This window comes from Somniosus microcephalus, chromosome 12 (genome assembly GCF_052327205.1).
Source record: "Somniosus microcephalus isolate GS21.2 chromosome 12, FLI_Smic_1.0, whole genome shotgun sequence".
Classification (NCBI taxonomy): Eukaryota; Metazoa; Chordata; class Chondrichthyes; order Squaliformes; family Somniosidae; genus Somniosus; species Somniosus microcephalus.
In genome coordinates this window covers 202,303,023-202,316,692 of record NC_140998.1, presented here as the reverse complement: position 1 = coordinate 202,316,692, position 13,670 = coordinate 202,303,023, and the positions used below count along the sequence as shown (strand labels likewise).

Genomic DNA, 13,670 nt, shown 5'->3' with positions numbered 1-13,670 from the left:
GCAATGTATGCGAGGTTGGTCAGGGAGGTGTCAGTTTTGCAGCTGTATTGAATCAGCTTGGCTAGAGACGTGGCTAATTCTGGAGCACATGCATTCATCACTACAGCCGGGATGTTTTCGAGACACCTTTTTGCCATGTCCAGTGCACTCAGCCGTTTCTTGATATCAGTGGAGCAAGGCCATTTAAGAGCTAAATCGTACTCACAGGAAGGGTAGTAGAAATTTGTAACTCTCTCCCCCAAAAGGCTTTGGTGCTGGGACTATTGGAGCTTTCAAGACGAAGGTAGATAGATTTTTGTTACGTAAGGTTATTAAGGGATATGAGCAAAGGCAGGTAAATGCAAATCAGCTATGATATAATTCAGTGGTGGAGGGGGCCCCAGTGGCTCAATGGCTTAATTCTCTTCCTAATGCTTCTCAATCAGCTCCAATATTAATGTCACCATTATGTCCGTATAGTATTGAATTGAACTGATAACATTTATATTATAATCGCAAACATCAATGCAATGTGGGAAGCAGAGATTTTCAGAAAATTGGAGTTTCTTGGCAGTCCAGACTGAGAAGCTGGGAGATGCCAAACTAAGGCGCCATTCGATTGCTATGGGTGTGAGGGCGTAAGTGCACCGTGATTGATAATGCAGATGATTGGATTATAAATAAAGACATAGGAATGCTAAATTGAAAAGTTGATGCAAAACGTGACAACATGAAATAAATTGTTACATGCAAGATGCACATGTGCGTACACAAAATGTCTAATATTTTATAAAGGTAGTTCAGTTTCTTTGGTGAAGTTGAAAATGATGGAGAATAATTTCAAATAGCCCCCAGCTTAAACTTGGAATGTCTATCGTAACAACGAAGATAAAAAATCGGGCTGTTTCTATACTGAGCATATTTCTGTGTCACGAGATTTGGGCTGGGTGGCATGTTGATAATCTGGCCCGTTGTCTGTTGTTATTGCTCAGTGAAATAACAGTTCACACCTGTCCACTCGCTTATATTATTCCTATTTTTTTTTAGCAACTGCACATACTTAACTCTGAAATGGGAATTAACTCAGTTGGATAGGTTTGATTCTGAATAAGATGCAATGTAAAATGTAAGCTCCAATTAACCATTAGTGGTAGATTTGCACCTTGGCATGCGCACATAAAACTATTGTTATGGATCGACAGCCCATTATAGACCCCTGATCCATTTGGAAATAAATACAATGCAGTTTTGATAATGGGCGGTACATGCCCAGCGCCAGTTTAATGCCCAGGTGGAAAATTGCAATTCTACCCAACAGGTTGTAAGTTCTTAAGGATCTCTCAGAGTTCCTGGACAAGACACATTTAGGCAGCAGCCAGTATGTTTGAGCAATAGATCAAGATTTATTAAGCTTACAGCATAGTCAATACTTTACAAACATCGATAATTTTAATGAGTAGCTCGCAGCACTTGGTCTCTGGAACCTTTCAGACACAGTTAACGTCGCCTTAAGTCTGTTCCTTTGTTCTCACAGTAAGTCTGTGTAAAGTTGTTCTTCGAGTATCGAGGTTTTAACAATTTTCTTATCAAAAGTTGGCTTGGTCAGTGTCCATATATAGTCTTTAATAAAATCACCTTTTTTAATTAGTTCAAATGGTCAAAATACCATTGTCACTCAGACTAAGGTAGCATCCCTCTTTTCCAGTATTTTTCCATCATCCCTATCCTGCTGTTTTGTTATCTTCTTTATAGTTTTCACCCAATTCGAATTGACCATATCTCTTTCATTTCGTGCCTTGCTGGTACAAGACCTTTATATCAAGGGCCATTTTAACATTCTTTCACTAGTCTTGAGGTATCCAGACGACCTTGATTTAATCTATCAGATAAGTCCCTTATCTCCATGTTCTCTCTAATTTTATGTCGTTATACAAATTATTTTTAAAATATATTTGCAATTAGGTTGAGCAAATTCTAATTTCTACTTAGCGTCATAATATATTATTTAGCAACTTAACTTTCACTCGCAGCCTGTGGCTGCCTGTTATCAAAACTTCATCAAAACTTGTTTTGACTGTCTTTGCAGCTTCACTTTGCAGAAGTTTTAGCTTTTTAGTTAACCAGGAGTAATTATGGGTAATATTAGTTACTCAATGGCTACACTTGAATCTATATGTATATCATTCTCGTCTACTAAATATCTACAAATATCACCCTTTCATACAAGGTTTTCTTTCTTAACAGCAACAAGCCCATAAAATGCAACTACCCATGTTGTACGCTCTCACTGCCCTTTCAGCTATGGAGGAGCAGCCACTTCTTTGCATAACTATTGATTTTTGTTATTGAATTATCGACATAACAAAGTGAACTTTATTGCATTTGATTGTATAAAAAAATATTTATTGCATCGTGCAGGATGGAAAAGAGAAGAGGTCATTGCAAAGAGGAGCCATAGGAGATGGAGGAAGAGAGTTACAGGGAGGGAATTTGAGAAGCTGGGAACTAGATGACTGAAGGCATCATTACCAATTGTGCAGTGAAGGGAGGGAAGGAGACACAAAAGTCGGATGAATGCCAACCCCTTGGTGGGGGTGGGGAGGGGTGCAGAGTTGGACAAAGTTTCAGAGATAGTGAGGGCGGAGTCCATGAAGCGAATTAAAAACCAGGATGAAGACATGAAATTAGAGGACTTAGAGACAATATCGGATAGGCGGTTAGTGGATGTTGTTGGCGAGAGATACAGGGAATATGTCAGAGGTGTCCAAGCCTGCGATTGAGACCATGGAAGTAATCATGTTAGATGGCAATGGTGAGGGTGGAAATGTAAACGAATTCATATGGAGGGAGAAGTTTCGTGAGGACAGACGTGGAGTGAAATCAAAGGCGAGGGGGCAAGGTGACTTGAGATGGAATTTGAAATCATGAATATGAGGAATCACTCCGTAGACAGGTTGAGAGAGGACATCTCAAGGAGAAGCTCGACATCGGGCTGAGGTTATCAGAGAACAAGTGTTTTAAAGGAAAGGTGAGAGAAGTATCTTGCAGCAACATCTTCGTGAATTAGTTCTCCGTCTATTGCAGCCAGTCACAAACCAACAATGCCCTATGAGTCACCAATAGAGTTAATGTCTGTGGAAACAAAATTACGGGAGGAAATGTCTCTAAGTTTGTATGAACAAATTCAGTGAATTAAGCTACTTTTGGGAAGCACCAACATATTTAATTGCTGATGTGAAGCGGCTATCTATGGTCCTTCAAGGGAGCAGAGTGTGCTTGTGTGTGAGATATTGCACAAAGCTGCTGAATTTACTGGGAATGAAGACGTGAGATGTGCTGAAAAAGTACAATTTGTTTGACTGTTACAAATTTTAAGTAATTAGGGATTTTTTTGTCTGATGCACATTTGGAATGCATGGACAATACAGGATAGTTTCAATTGTCTTCATAAAATATATGTAGAACATAGCGGCTCCCCCAGTGGCGTTGCTCAGCAGTGCATTTATTGGAGCAGAGGAGTAGAGTCGTGACCGCACGTGGAGAAACAGGAGCTGGTGGGCCCAAACAAAGGCCCATTTCATCTGCAGTGGATCAAGAGCAGAAACACTGACTTTCCTGCTCTCCACTTCCGGAACTTTAGATGAATGGTGAGGGGACAAGGGTTCACACTGCCTGCCTACCTCGCTGTTCTTTCTGGGGTGTCTGTGAGACCAGCACACAATGAGTTCAAAGTTAAAACAGCTTTCTGCTGGGCATGGGTTGTAAATTGTGTAAGGGGAGTTTAAAGCAGGTATATCCATACAGGAAAGTAAATTGAGGAAAGGGAAGTTTATGGCAGCTTGGTCACTTGTGTTTAGGGGATGGGAAGAGCTTTATGATGGCAATAAAATGCCTGGTTGTTTAATTTATCTTGTTATTCTGTTGACATGTGTATGTATCTTTGATGTACTATGATTAATTGGTAGTTTGCATGGAATGCAGTGATTAAAGCTGAATATTGGTATAAGAAATGTAAGGGGAAGGCTGTTTAGCAGCTCACACTGGAATAGTGATAGTATGGTGTCTCAGCAGCTCGTTCACATACGGGGATGGTGTAGTATTGACAGACGTGAGCTCTCATCCTGGAACCGTGTTGTATGGAAAGAACTGAGCTCTCATAATGGAATGGTTTCATATGGAAAGACTTGAGCTCTCATACTGGAATGGTGTCATATGGAAAATCCTGTGCTCTCATACTTGTCTTGTGTAGGTTGAAAAGACCTGTGCACTCATACTGGTGCTGTGAAGTAGGAAAACACCTTTACACTGATACTGGTTGTGGAGAGTGTCATGAATTTTATCATGACTCATGAAGTAACACTGGGCGGCCAGCTGGTGGCAGCATCCAAGGAGTATAAATACTCGGGCATGGGCCCAGCTTGCTCAGGATGTTTCTGTAACCAGGAACTAGAAATCTCATGGTTTTGAAACAGTTGATTAAAGCCTTGTTTTATACTCAAACCAAGTGCTCAGCAGTCTTTTTACATCAGACAGTATGAGTTTTCAATGAAGACCTGGTACTGCTTTGCTACAACTAAGCGTGTGTGTAATCTGGCCTTTAAAGTAATGAAATGAAAAAGAACAAGACAGCAGTCCAACAAACAGGAGTGTTACCAACCCCAAAGGCCACACCCACCATCTCATGCGATCTCTGACAAAGCACAGAACAAACAATAATCTTGCTCAGTCAGGATCTTTAGTGCTCGGTACAGCAAAAGTTGTCTTTGGTATAGGAGAATATCACAAGTCTAAAGCTTTACAATAAAAACATGAAATCAGAATTCTCAGTTGTAATGGTATTTTGCTTGAAGTCTTTGGTCCCACAGAACAACATTGAGAAACAAGCTAAAGATCCATATTCAGTGCATTTTAAATATACTCAAAGTACATACTTTATTCTCAAAAAGGGCATGGTGTCTGAGAGGTCTGGTCACCCAGACATCTAGAGTTCAAAGCTCACCATGGCAAGTTTTGAAATTTAACTCAATATATCTGGTCATTTGTGAGCTAGCGCCAGAAAAGAATTATAAAATTGCATTTGTTGTAAAACCCAATTGGTTCTATAATGTCTTTCTGAGAAAGAATCGAGTCACCCTATCCAGTTTCCAAATGTCTTAAACTACATGGTGACATTGAATGCCCTTAAGGCAACAGGGGTTCAGACATAAACACTGTATGCCCCTGATGCCCATATCCTGAGATCAAATGAAAAAGTCGATATTTCATTTTTTTCTCGGCATGGTGGATGGATTGAAAAATGTTCTACCCACTCACCTGTCAGCTCACTGTAAATTGGCAGATCTTGCACATCTAATGTCTGTTAAAAGAGAAGAAATCGTTCTTTTTAGCCAACAGATTGGCCAAGAAATAGAGTGCAGCAAAAGAGAATCGAAATATTTTCTTAAATTTTGAGTCTATTATAAAGGATGTGATAACAGGAGACTTAGAACATATCAACGGAATTAGACAAAGTCAGCAAGGATTTATGAAAGGGAAATCGTGTTTGACAAACCTACTGGAGTTTTTTGAGGATGTAAATGTTAGAATAGATAAGGGAGAACTAGTGGATGTGGTTTATTTGGATTTTCTGAAGGCCTTTGATAAAGTCCCACCTAAGAGGTTAGTGTGCAATATTAAAGCACATGGGATTGAGGGTAATATTCTGGCATGGATGGAAAATTGGTTAACAGACAGGGAACAGAGATTAGGAATAAATGGGTCTTTACTGGGGCAGCAGGCGGTGATTAGTGGGGTACCGCAGGGATCAGTGCTTGGGCCCCAGCTATTCACAACATCTATCAATGATTTGGATGAGGGAACCAAATGTAATATTTCCAAGTTTGCTGGCGACACGAAACTAGGTGCAATTGTGAATTGTGAGGGGTATGCAAAGAGGGTTGAATGCGATTTAGACAAGTTGAGTGAGTGGGCAAAGACATGGCAGATGAACTATAACGTCGATAAATGTGAAGTTATCCACTTCGGTAGGAAAAACAGAAAGGCTGAGTATTAGTTAAATGGTGATAGATTGGGAAATGTTAATGTACAATATGACCTGAGTGTCGTTGTACACCAGTCACTGAAAGCAAACATGCAGGTGCAGCAGGAAGTTAGGAAGGCAAATGGTAAGTTGGCCTTCATTGCAAGAGGATTTGAGTACAGGAGCAAGGATGTCTTACTACAGTTATACAGGGCCTTGGTGAGGCCACACCTGGAGTACTGTTTGCAGTTTAGGTCTCCTTACCTAAGAAAGGATATACTTGCCATAGAGGGATTGCAGCGAAGGTTCACCAGACTGATTCCTGGGATGGCAGGACTGTCGTATGAGGAGAGATTGGGTCAACTAGGCTTGTATTCACTAGAGTTTAGAAGAATTAGAGGGGATCTCATTGAGAAGTATAAAATTCTGACAGAGTTAGACAGACTGGATGCAGGGAAGATGTTTCCCCTGGCTGGGGGGTCTAGAATGAATGGTCACTGCCTCAGGATAAGGGGTAGAACATTGAGGACTGAGATTAGGAGAATTTATTTACTCAGAGGGTGGTGAACCTGTGCAATTCTCTACCACAGAAGGCTGTGGAGGACAAAACACTGAATATATTTCTGAAGGCGATAGATAGATTTTTAGATACAGAAGGCATCAAGGGGTAAGGGTGGGAATATGGTATTGAAATAGAGGATCGTGTTGAATGGCGAGGCAGGCTCAAAGGACCGAATGGGCAACTCCTGCTCCTATTTTTCCATGTCTCTATGAAAGTGAATACTTTAAAAGAATAAACAAAATCATTTCCTTGCCATGTAAGTGGAGTCTTCATCAAGTGGATTCGTAGCTCTCTCCTGTACAAAAGACATTTAAATATTGTAAGCAGTTACACAAAGAATCCCATTTTGTTGCTTCAGAATTAAATATTGTTAGCCTAATATCATATCCCGCGATAATAGTTAGAATAAATGACCTTAATTATCTCTCCTCCAATCTAAATTGCAGGAAGTGAATGTCCACTTTTACTACCGAATGCGACAAGTGCAATAATGCATAGAACACCCATTTTACGCACCACCTGATATTCGTTTCGGTTGCAAATGTGAAAATTCACTCCAGTATTTTATCTAGCACCAGAAACATTTTTGGATTGTTGTAAAAACCCAACCAGTTCACTAATGCACTGCGGTGAGAGCTCCTGCCACCCACACCCTGGCCTGGTTATATGTGACTCCAGTTTACTGCTACTACAGGAACCATGACTTGGACGTTTGTAAACAAGCATAGATTCCCTTTTCTTTACTGAGCTCACCAATATAATAGTGTAGTAATAGAACTGTACCAACCTGTTGCAGTCCTGGGATCTCTTCATAGATCGCTGATGAGTTCTCGCCGATTGCAGCAGAGGTGTCTGTGGGAATGTGAAACAATTTATCAGCCGTGAATATACAACCAAGGAACCACTGTAGAGGCAAATGGAAACAGACAGAATAATCGAATTACAGTATAAGAATTGCGGCTTTGATTTGTTTTTCTTTGTTATTGGTGTTTCAGTGGATTCTGTGCTCATCAAATTAAAGGCTACAGAGATCATAACTTCTCATGATAACTTCTACTTTATGATCATCGGGTACAGCTGGAACAGACTTAATCAAGGAATGAAAAATGCATTAACCTACCAAACAATGGGGCTAATTTTGACTCTGTACGATAATGTAAAAAGGGTGATAGTGAGTTGCAAGCCCATTTTACATTTCTCCAGTCAAAATACCCTCAATACTTCATAATGTGGGTGTTATTAGATAAGACTGGCATTACAAATGGAGCACCAAATTAGTAAAGAATATTGGCCCTGAATTTGTGGTCAGCAATGAAGTGAAGGCATTCGCTGCTGGCCCCGAATTACACTTCGCGAAAGGATCGAGCGATTCCTTGTGTCGAGAACTTCGGGTTTTTCCGACCTTCAATTCAAATCAAATCAATGGAAGTTAGTGGGGATCCACTTTTGCGAACTGCTGGGACGTCAACAGGCTGTCTAAGCAGCCAATAACCGCACAGAATTCACACAGACAGCAAACAAAAAGTGAGTAAACTCTCAAAATTCTAACATTTTAAAAATGTTAGAGAGAGCAAAACAAATTTTCGGGCTCTCACATGGGAAAAAGGCAAACCTGAAATAAAGATGGACAGACTTATAAAAAAGTGAAAACTTTTTTTGAAAAGGCTCTTAGAAACATAGAAGATAAGAGCAGCAGTAGGCCATTCGGCCCCTCGAGCCTGTTCTCCCATTTAATTAGATCATGGCTGATCATCTAAATTCAGTACCCTGTCCCTGCTTTCTCCCCATATCCCTTGAACCGTTTAGTCTCAAGAAATATATCTAACTCCTTCTTGAATATAGTTAATCAATTGGCCTCAACGACGTTGTGTGGTAGAGAATTCCACAGGTTCACCACTCTCTGGGTGAAGAAATTCCTCCTCATCTCAGTCCTAAATGGCTTACCCCTTATCCTTAGACTGTGACCCCTGGTTCTGGACTCCCCCTCCATCGGGAGCAACCTTCCTGCATCTAGTCTGTCTAGCCCTGTTAGAATTTTATAAGTTTCAATGAGATCCCCTCTCATTCTTCTAAACACCAGCGAATATAAGCGCAATCGACCCAATCTCTCCTCATACATCATTCCTGCCATCCCAGGTATCAGCCTGGTGAATCTTCGCTGCACTCCCTCCATGGCAAGAAAATCCTTCCTCAGATAAGGTGACCAAAACTGCACACAATACTCAAGATGTGGTCTCACCAAGGCCCTGTACAACTGCAGCAAGACATCCTTGTTCCTGTACACGAACCCCAAAGTTCACACTGCACAAAATTAAAATTAGTTTTCTAGGTCCTTAACTTTGTTTAGCAGTAATAACGCTATCAATCCCCTACTTACACCTAATCCCTTTGGATCTAACTTTTTTTTGTCCTTTCAATAATTTGGCTGATTACACAGATTGCCGGACCTGTGCAGGGGGGAGGGGGCACAGCACAGCCAGCTTCGGAGCTGTCTGTGACAGGCCGCAACATCTAGATTCCCACATGTGCCAAATCGTGAAGTTGCGGTCGTTTCAAAGGCGAATGATGGCGAACGCTCTCAGCTCACCATCATCCCAACTGCAAATTCCAATTCAGCACAATGTCCACCTCCATTCAGTATCTCGTAAAGATCGATGAGCTCCTGAGCTGGTATAAGAAACACACAAGTCTGTGCATGATGAGACCATCACATGAAAATGGATACAGAAACAAAGATTGGTTATTAGCAAAACAAAGGAATTTTCGTTCAGATGTACCTTGCATACAGGTTCCTTTCCTTTCACTATTCGCATCTTAGTCTTGTGTTGAAAAGGTATGTTCAACAGTATGTTGACTTAACACGTGCTATGCCATTATTGACAAACTAGCATTAAGCATGCTTATTCAATTACCTCATTTGCACAGGCGAAAACAAGGGTTGTTGCTTTAGATTATTTTCATTTAGGTGCAAACATAAAATATATAAATCTGTATGATATATGGTTAGTTGAAGTAATTTCAAATCAACAAGAATTGTTAAAACATGCACTGGCACAGCAGTGTGGAATTCTAAAGTATTTCACTTACTGTTTACTGCGGAATTAATGTTCGTATCATTTTGCCCCCACTTTTGAACTTTCATCCTAAATAAATGTTGTGCAACAGACCAAAATGTGAACTTTTCAGAAGGACATTTTATAATAATAATTCATTAAATATGATCTACTACAGAAATTATATTTATTAATGATTAATTATTAATGACAACTGTATTGCTAACTGGAAGCAAGAGGCTTCATACATGCTGGTCGATCTCTGCATTGGGAGTCAAGACCAAATATCATCAGGTGAAGCACGGCATGGCTAATAATTTGATCAGGACATGAGTTTTAATTCAGGTTCCCACTATAAAGCTGCACATTGCGCTTTAAATAAACCTTATCGGTTATATTATTTATAGTCAGATATCAATACGTGGGGCTATTTGGGAAGCAGATTAAAGTTGGTGGAAGCCAAGAAGTTTCTCTGCATTTCAGGTTGAGGATTTGGGAAATACAAAACTGAGGCACTGCAGCATCAACAGTGGAGGGAGTGTGTAATTACAACATGAGGAGTTTAGAGAGGCAGATTCCTATCAATCCGAAAACAATTAATATTAACTGTGGCTACATGCCTTGCAACTGCAAGCAATTGGTCTTTGATATAGAAATATTTGGAGACAACTTCTTATAAACCTATCCACCGGGGATTCGCCAAAAATAGTACATGTGCAGGTAAAATTTGAATACTATATTTACCCGCCTGCTTTCCTTTTGACCAACCATGCACTAATCCCGCTGATCAAACCCACACTAACAAGAACAGCAATTAATGGATTGATCTGAAAAATGCAATCAGATAAAATAATGAACACGTTTTTAATGGAACCTTCATAAGCATGAATGGGGATGACATTAATAAGATTTAACATAACAAAAAAATACATAATCAAAATTAATTGAATTACAATATAATGAAAAATTTGAAAAAAAAAAAATTTTTTGATAAAATAAATTTACATCTTTTAAATGGTCTAAAAATAAACTTACGCTGTTGTGCATGTTTTTAAATGTTTAAGTGAATGAACATTTTTTAATGTTTTTTAAAACTCATACACTGGTAAAAGCAGTCCTTACACCTGCTTTTACCAGGCGTAAGAATTTCATGGGCATTCGCTGGGCAGAATTTGGGCAAATAGCCCAACTCTCCGCTCGCGGAGGCCCTTCTCCCGGGGATGCCTGCGATCTGTTCTTGATACATCGCAAGTGCCAGGTTTTCGCGTATCCACTTTGCATGCCTAAACCCAAACTTGTGCGGCCATTGCGGGCGAGTCCGCACCTAATAGCCACCCGTAGGGGGCGCGAATTACAGCCCATTGCATTTGACTGTTTCCAAATCACAAGGGATAAGAAACATAAACATTGCCATAAATCCTACTAATGATCACCTCATTTAAACACAGCTCTGTGCAAATCCATGAGCGAAAGATTGTTTCATTCCCTATGCCGTCGATCCCACTGTACATTTCTACTTACTCTTTCCAGAACTTGCTGCTCCTTAGCCCAACTCAGCACTGGGGCAGTGTTGACAGTCAACTTCCTTCCTTCTATGGCTCACAGCAACACGTTTCGAGTAAGCACAAGACATTTCATAGTGAAGTATACAGAACGGACTTTATTAATGATCACCTCATTTAAACACAGCTCGGTGCAACTCAATGAGTGACAAGTTCGTTCAGTCCCTATGCCATCGATCCCACCATACATTTCTAGCTACTTTATTAAAGCCTTAGATGAGGGATCAACTCAACCTGGATCAGAGAGAGCATATCTTTTTTTTTTTATCTCTGGAGCCGTTTGAATTACTGTTGAAAACCATACTTTGTCTACATAAAAGTACATGTCATAGATAGGACCACATGACATATATATTCCCAAATCCTTTGAAGACAGTCTATTCATGTAAACAGTTCTAGTTTTTTACTTCCAGGCTACTCCCCTTAGATATAACTTCCTGATTTAACTGTCCCCTTTGAAAAGCTAGCTTCATCGACCATTATCTTTCCATACAATGGGAAACATCTTTATTACCCTAGCCCCTAAAGTTACACTGTAATCACTCATGGCTAACCTCGTTACTCTCATGTATTTCTTTGCACAAACACTTTACAATTCAGAAGACAAGCTATGCTATCATGTCCTGTTCTCGTCTGCCTAAACTGTTCACTATTCCAGGATCATTCTGGAATGCAAAGAGAACACCCGGCTTATTTTCTCTACTGCAAACCGTCTTCTCAAACGCCTCTCCCCTGTCTCCTCCACCCTCACCTCCAACAACAAGTGTGAGGAGTTCATGGACTTCTTTGTACCTAAGATTGAGGCCATCCATTCAGCATACTCTGCCAATTCCATTCTGCCCCCTAGCCCACCGAGTCAAACTTCCTCAAAGGTTACCTCTGCCCTAGGCCTGCACTTTCAGCTTTCTCCAGTTTCTCTCTGCTCTCCCCTCATGCCAGATCTGAGCTCATCTTGTCCATGAGACCCACTTCCAGCTCCCTCGACCCTATTCCCACTAAACTGCTGACCACCCAACTACCCTTTCTGGCTCCCATTTCAGCTGATATTGTTAACGGTTCTCTCTCCTCAGGTACTGTCCCCCTCTCCTTCAAACCTGCCGTCATCACCCATCGCCTCAAAAAACAACCCTTGCCCCCTCCATCCTGGTAAACGACAGCCCCATTACCAAAGTCTTTGATCGTTTTGTTGCCCCTCAAATCCGTGCCCATCATTCCCAGAACTCCTTGTTTGAATCCCTTCAATCAGGTTTCGCCCCCTTCCACAAGGCCGAAATTGCTATTATCAAAATGTCACAAATTACATGCTATGTGACTGTGACAAAGGTAAGCTATCCTTCCTCATCCTTATCGAACTGTCTGCAGCCTTTGAAATGGATTATCACACCATCCTGCACCAAGGTCTCTCCACCATTGTCCATCTGGCTGTGGAAGCATTCATAGGATTACAGAGGATTACATGGGCGATATGGAACAGAAACAGGCCATTCGACACAACAAGTCCATGCCTGTGTTTATACACTACTCGTGCTTCCTCCCGTCTTTCCTCAACTAAATCTATCAGCATAACCCTCTATTCCCTTCTCCCTCCTATGCTCGTCTAGCCTCCCCTTAAATGCATCTATAGTTTTCACTTCAACCACTCCCTGTGATAGCGAGTTCCACATTCTCACCACTCTTTGTGTAAAGAAGATTCTCCTGAATTCCCTATTGGATTTCTTGGTGATTTTTATATTGATGACCTCTAGTTACGCTCTTCCCCACAACTGGAAATATTCTCTCTGTATCCAATCTATCAAAATCTTTCATAATTTTAAAGACCTCTATTAGGTCACCCCTCAGCCTTCTTTTTTCCAAGAGAAGAGGCCCTGCCTATTCATCCTTTCCTGATATATATACCTTCACATTTCTGGTATCATCCTTGTAAATCTTCTCTGCACCCTCTCCAGTGCCTTTCTATCCTGTTTATAATATGGCAACCAGAGCAGTACACAGTACTGTAAGTGTGGTATAACCAAAGTTCAATACAATCCAGTATAACTTCCCTACTTTTCAATTCTCTACCTCTAAAAATAAACCCTAGTGTCTGGCTTCCTTGTTTATAGCCTTGCTGACCTATGGCTCAACTTTTAGTGATTTGTTTATGTGTACTCAGAGATCCCTTTGTTCCTCTATCCCTCACACCCTCCAAGTAAAAAGTGACCTCCCTATTCTTCCTACCAAAATGTAATAACTCACATTTATCTATGTTGAAGATCATTTGCCAATTATATGCCCATTCTGCAAGTTTATTAGTGTCTTCCTGCAATTAGTTACAGTCCTCCTCAGTATTGACTATCTCACCCCCTCCCCCACCACCCCCCACTCCCCACAATGTTGGTGTCCTCTGCAAAATTAGAAATTGTGTTTTTGATTCCAAATTCTAAATTGTTCATAGAAATTGCGAACACCAGTGGTCTCAGCACAGATCCTTGTGGATCACCCACTTTTTCGACTGT

The 13,670-nt window shown here is 40.7% G+C and overlaps 2 long non-coding RNA genes and 1 pseudogene across 2 annotated transcripts; all 3 read right to left on the bottom strand.

Moving 5' to 3' along the window:
• Positions 1-13,670, bottom strand: part of LOC147109899 (basement membrane-specific heparan sulfate proteoglycan core protein-like) — a 193,291-nt pseudogene that overhangs the window by 31,129 nt on the left and 148,492 nt on the right.
• LOC147109902 (uncharacterized) lies at positions 1,363-5,336 on the bottom strand. The gene is made up of 2 exons (XR_015080371.1): positions 5,293-5,336; positions 1,363-3,111 (listed from the first exon to the last, which is right to left on the bottom strand). It is a non-coding gene; the product is annotated as an uncharacterized LOC147109902 (long non-coding RNA).
• Positions 6,793-10,396, bottom strand: LOC147109901 (uncharacterized). Its single transcript, XR_015080370.1, has 3 exons — positions 9,648-10,396; positions 7,348-7,412; positions 6,793-6,855 (listed from the first exon to the last, which is right to left on the bottom strand). It is a non-coding gene; the product is annotated as an uncharacterized LOC147109901 (long non-coding RNA).